Source organism: Otolemur garnettii, unplaced genomic scaffold, assembly GCF_000181295.1.
Source record: "Otolemur garnettii isolate 467f Iridium unplaced genomic scaffold, OtoGar3 scaffold00031, whole genome shotgun sequence".
NCBI lineage: Eukaryota > Metazoa > Chordata > Mammalia > Primates > Galagidae > Otolemur > Otolemur garnettii.
The window spans coordinates 8,987,983-8,993,518 of NW_003852426.1; the positions used below are offsets into that span (position 1 = coordinate 8,987,983).

Below are 5,536 nucleotides of genomic sequence, written 5' to 3' on the forward strand. Positions count from 1 at the left end.
TACTCATGGAAACAGAGATGCCCGTACAGAATAATACACACGGTGCCGGATTACACACAAAACTGTACGCGCTACTCATGGAAACAGAGATGTCCGTACAGAATAATACACACGGTGCCGGATTACACACAAAACTGTACGCGCTACTCATGGAAACAGAGATGCCCATACAGAATAATACACACGGTGCCAGATTACGGATTACACACAAAACTGTACACATTACTCATGGAAACAGAGATGCCCGTACAGAATAATACACACAAGGCCGGATTACACACAAAACTGTATGCGCTACTCATGGAAACATAGGTGCCCGTACAGAATAATACACTCAGTGCTGGATTACACACAAAACTGTACGTGTTACTCATGGAAACAGAGATGCTGGTAAGATAGTTTTAAATACTCTGCAAGGATATAAGCTAAATTCATGACAGCGGCCGTCTCTGGGGAGAGGCTGAGAAATGGCACTATTGATGGGGAACAAAGGAGATTTCAACATTAACTGGAATGTTTCATTTCTTTGATTAAAATAAAAAGACTTGAAGTGTATACAAAAAATATTAACTATGGTCAATTCTGGGGAATGAATATGTGAGTGTTATATTACTACTTATTCTTTTATGTATTTTAAATTGTTCTTGAGATAAATAAAAAGAAAAGAGAGACGGCAGGGATTAAAACTATGCCTCTGCTTATGTGAGAAGGAATTTGCCAGAGGTAGAATGAACCGAACTGCAAATAAGAAAATTAGAGGGAAAAGTGGAGTTGGTTCACCAGAAGGGGAGTGGACTTGCCATGTGGTGCTGCTGGCTCTGCCAGGAGGAAGGAGAGGACAGGCAAGCCACTGGGTGTGGAGGAGCATGTGGTTGGCCTTGGTTCAGGAAGGTCTGTGTGAATGGTTCTGGATGACGAGGGTCCCGCACAGGCCCAAGGGTGACGGGAGTAAAGGAAGATGGCAGGGCTCAGCTGAGAACGGCTTTCCCCGGCCCGCCTTCTCTGGGGATTCTGGATCCTATGCCAAGGGTAAGGGTGCCCAGTCTTCCTGAATCTGGAAAATTATGTGACTCTACTACTTATCTATTAAGAGAATGTAAACATTAGAAACTTCCTGCAGCAGACCTGCTGAATACTGGAAGACAGAGAAAAGAACTAGGGCAGGAGCAGACTGGCAGGTAAACACGGTGAACGGAACACATGGCTTTCTCTTTGTTCCCTCTACAAAAAGGCAGTAAAGAAATTACATATATGTTTCCCATCAAATACATGTGTAATATATCACACACATGCATGCACAGGCACGGCCAAAGGAGGTGTGACATCTTTCTGTGTCAGCACCGCAGAGAGAGGACACACAGGATGCACATGGACTCACACTCGAGCCCTGGAAAGGCTCAGGCCCGTGAGTCAGCAGCCATCTCCTGGCTGAGGAGGGCTGGACAGGAGAGCCGCAGGAGGCAGGTGCAAGGAGCAGTGTACTCGCCAACTCCCCTCCCCTTCTTCTTACACAAAGGGGCCTGGGGATGAGTCCGCTTCCACCTTGACAGCAGATAGGTGTTTCACTCTGGACACCCTGACAGAGAAAGTGTACTCTTGGGCCACCAGGCATAGCAGAGGGTGGAATCCTGCAGCAGCTGAGAGCGGGATGTCACATGGAAGTGAACATCCCAGGTGAGGGGACACCCCTGCCCAATCTCACTCCTTTCCCTAGCTTAGCTTTCAGGTAACTTTGATCCAAGCTGAACTCCCATGGCAGGAGGCTGGAGGGTCCCTCTTGAGACTGTGCTCAAGAGGAAAGACCTAGAGATACTGACCTATCTTCCTTCTCCTTGTCCCTCCCTCCTTCATTCCATAAATATTTATCAAGTGCTTACTGTGGAATAGGCCCATTTTAGAACCTAAGGAGCTTACATTCTAGTGGAAGGCAAAGAAAAAAAAATAATAAGAGTCAAAGAGGGACTATGGAGAAAAATACAGAAGTATAAATAGTTGGAGGGGGACACATTCCTTTAGTTAACATATTCAAGGAAGGTCTCTCTGGTAAACTGACAACTGAGCCAGGATGTACACGACTGGAGGAAATGGCCAAGCAGGTCTCGAAGAGCATCCTGGGAAAGGCACAGAAAGCACTGTCTGCTGGTCTGGCTGAGTGGGCAGGGTCTTCCATGAAACACCCATCCCTCTGCTAACCTTCAACGCAGCCCCAACCCATCCACACACAAAAAGCTTCCAGCCAGCTTTCTCAGTGTCTAGCATTTAAAGGTGAACGGTCAGTCAAGTATCACCAAAGAAAGATTCTAACAGGAGACCTAAGAACATAAGCACACAGGGAGGAAAAGCACAACTCAGACAATACAGACACAATTCAGTGAGCAGAATAAAACTTGAGGGAGAAAAACACAAATTATTATTAGAAAGATAAAAGAAAGTATTGCCCTTGAAATAAAAATAAAAAGATTATAAAAAGGGGACCTTTGAAGAATAAGTACTCCTGTAAATTAAAACTCTGAGGTAAAGTAAATAATTCAACAAATAGGTTAGAAACTTGAGGACATTTCCCAGAATGTCAAACAAAACAACAAAGATAGAAAATAGGGGGGAAAAAAAAGGATAAACAGAATGAGAGGATAAAACTAGGAGGTGTGCTATTCAGTTAGTAGATGTTCCAGCAAGAAAATAGAGAAAATATGAGCTAGGGGGTCAGCGAAGTTCTCATCATGAGAAAATTTCCCAGATACGAAGACATTAAGTTTGCAGTAGCCACTACAATAAACAAAACAGATCCACACCAAAGCTAGTATTGAGAAACTCTAGTCTAGACGATCTTCAGTGCTTCTGGAGGGGAAGAGGCAGGTCAACACACAGACCTGGGAATCAGATTCACCGGAGGGTTTTCCAAAGGAATACAGGGGGTTAAAAGATAATGAGCACTTCCTTCCAAATACTGAGGGAAAAATTAGTTCTCAGCCAGAGCACTATTCCCAGCCAAGTTACCAGTCAAGTGTGAGGACTGAAGAAACCTTCATTCAGGCGTAAATCTCAAAAATCCACCCCCAATGCATTCACAAGGGTCTACCAGAAAATGTGCTCCCCAAATAATGGAACTAAGACCAGAGAAGTTATGGGATCCAGAAAATGGAGGATGTGGCATGGAATAAAGGCAAGGGGAATTCCTAGGATGGGAGGACAGGAGATCCCAGGATAACAGCCGCACAGCAGGCCCAGAGAACCAGTCCACACTGCAGAGGGGAAGCAAGTGGTTCTAAGGGGGAAGTCTCAAGGGAGCAAGAAATGACTGACGGGATGTGTCAGGTCAGGGTGGGTGAATTTGTGTTGCTCTGACAAAAGTTAGGCAGAAGAATCCTACATACAGTGAAGAGTACATAGAAGATTAATGAATGATAGATACCCAGAAAGCTAAGCATCTAGGAGAAACAAATGACCGGAAAAGGAAGGTGACTGTAGTGTACCACATGGCGTGGGTCTGAGCAATAGCTACATAGTCAGGCTGATGCTGAGGATGAATTTGATACAAAGAAAAACTGCGATCTATCTAAGCAGGAGGATAGGGGAGAAAGGACCCTGCATGTGAACAAGGCTAAATTCCTACCTTTCAAAGTAAGACCACGATAGATATTTTCAGTGATGGAATTAAGAAAGAGCAGAATAGGCTTAGAATATGAAGGCACGGATGAAAAAAGAGGACTAAAAGAGATGAACATGTTTGCCCAAGATTTTAAAGTCTGATCTTACATTACATTAGACAGAGTAGAAGTGGGTGGGCCCCAGGCACTTTGACACACTGGTGGAGGATGGTCCAGTTAGAAGGATGGTAGACGGACATACCCCTAGGTTTGCTATTCCCCTGCCTATGGAGAAATAGCAGGAATAGGACTGCACTGCAGTACTGTCTGAACAGCAAGAGAAGAGAAACACCCTAAAGGCTCACAGAGGGGCTGGTTAAGTAGATTATGGCAGGTTCCTATCCCTGTAATGACGGACTATGCAGCTGGAGTGGGAGAGGGAGGGAAACTCAAAGAAGCTCTAAGGTCTAGAAAAATTTGTATTTACAAAAATATCCCTGAGGTCAGTCATATAATTAATCATGGCATGCATTAGCTAAATCCAAAGTTGATGTGAGTTTTAAAATTACACGGAGACCTTGGAGAAAACAAAATGGGAGAATACAGTTGTTTTCGTTTTACCTTTAAGGGACAGGGCCCCACTCTGTCACCCAGATTGGATGGAACGCAGTGGCATAATCACACCTCACTATAACCTTGAACTCCTAGACTCAGGTTATCCCCCTGTTCAGCTTCCTGCATAGCTAGGAGTACAGATGTGTACCACATCAGTCTAAGTTTTAAATTGTTTGTAGAGATGGGTCTCATTGTGTCGCCCAGGCTGGTCTCAAACTCCTGGTCTCAAGCAATCCTCCTGCCTTGGCCTCCCAAAGCACTGGGATGACAGATGTGAACCACCTACATATGGTGCACACATCTGGCACATACATCTCTGGAGGCAGAGGGAGGTAGAAGGGAGGTGTTTTGCTGTTTATAGCTTTTGATTTTTAAATCATATTAAATGTATTTTCCATGAATATCTTTTCAAAATATTAATTTTTTGTTTAAAAGAGAAAAGAAAGCAGTTGCTTTCTGGAGAGTGGGACGTAGGGTAGGGAAGAGCAAAGCAGGAGACTGCTGCTTTTTGTTACAAGTCTTGTGGTTGTATTTGGCTCTTAAAACTATGTCCATGTATAACTTTGACCAAAAAAAAAAATTTAAAGTTAAAAAAAAAGCAGAGCCAAGAAGAGGAGCAAAGCCCACAGTGACAAGGAATGGAAAGGGTATGTGAAGAACAGATTTATTTACAACCTTTGGGAGCAGGGCTGGAAGGCAAGCATGAACCCTTGGAAAAGAGTCTCAAAAAGGCAAGAAATAATAAAGGCTGTCTGCTGTCAACTGAGCTTATAGCAGTGACGGCAGTGCCCTCTCCAAATCGTGTGGCACTGAGATGTGATGGGTATTAGAGGCTGTGAGTGAACATCAAAACTTGCCTGAAGATCCCTCTGACAGTTCTTTGTGAGTGCGCCTCTTGCGCTGACCCCACAGCTGCCCGCTGCCCTGCCGAGCATGCTGTTCTTCTTGTCTGGGCATTGTTGTGATGGGCCAAGGACTACATTCCTCTCTTTGATCATACCTAAAGATGATGTATGGACTGGGCAGGCGATGGCGGGAGCATTTTCTGGAACACTAGGTAATGGAAATTACTATGTTTTAACAGCTCTTAAATTGGACCTGTGTGTCTTTCCTCAATGATCCCCAGAAGCAGAGCAAGACAGAGTGCCCTATGCAGCAGAGAAGCAAAATCAACCTGGGTTCTGTTTATTCCCTTCTAAAGAGTTCCCTCAGCCTCAGTCTCTGACACCAGCCTAAAGTGAAGCCTTAGTGTGCAAGCCTCTGTCTCATCTGGCACAGCGGTAAGTTCTGTAATATACTCAACTGGATTTGATAGAATTCTTTTTTTTTTTTTT

General features: G+C 44.3%; 1 protein-coding gene and 1 non-coding gene across 2 annotated transcripts in view; one reads left to right on the top strand and one right to left on the bottom strand.

Annotated features, from left to right (window-relative positions):
* LOC100963297 (BTB/POZ domain-containing protein 9) overlaps nt 1-5,536 on the bottom strand; it is a 156,567-nt gene that overhangs the window by 25,492 nt on the left and 125,539 nt on the right. The window lies entirely within an intron of this gene.
* Nucleotides 4,089-4,167, top strand: LOC111725133. Its single transcript, XR_002773273.1, has one exon. It is a non-coding gene; the product is annotated as a small nucleolar RNA SNORD45 (small nucleolar RNA).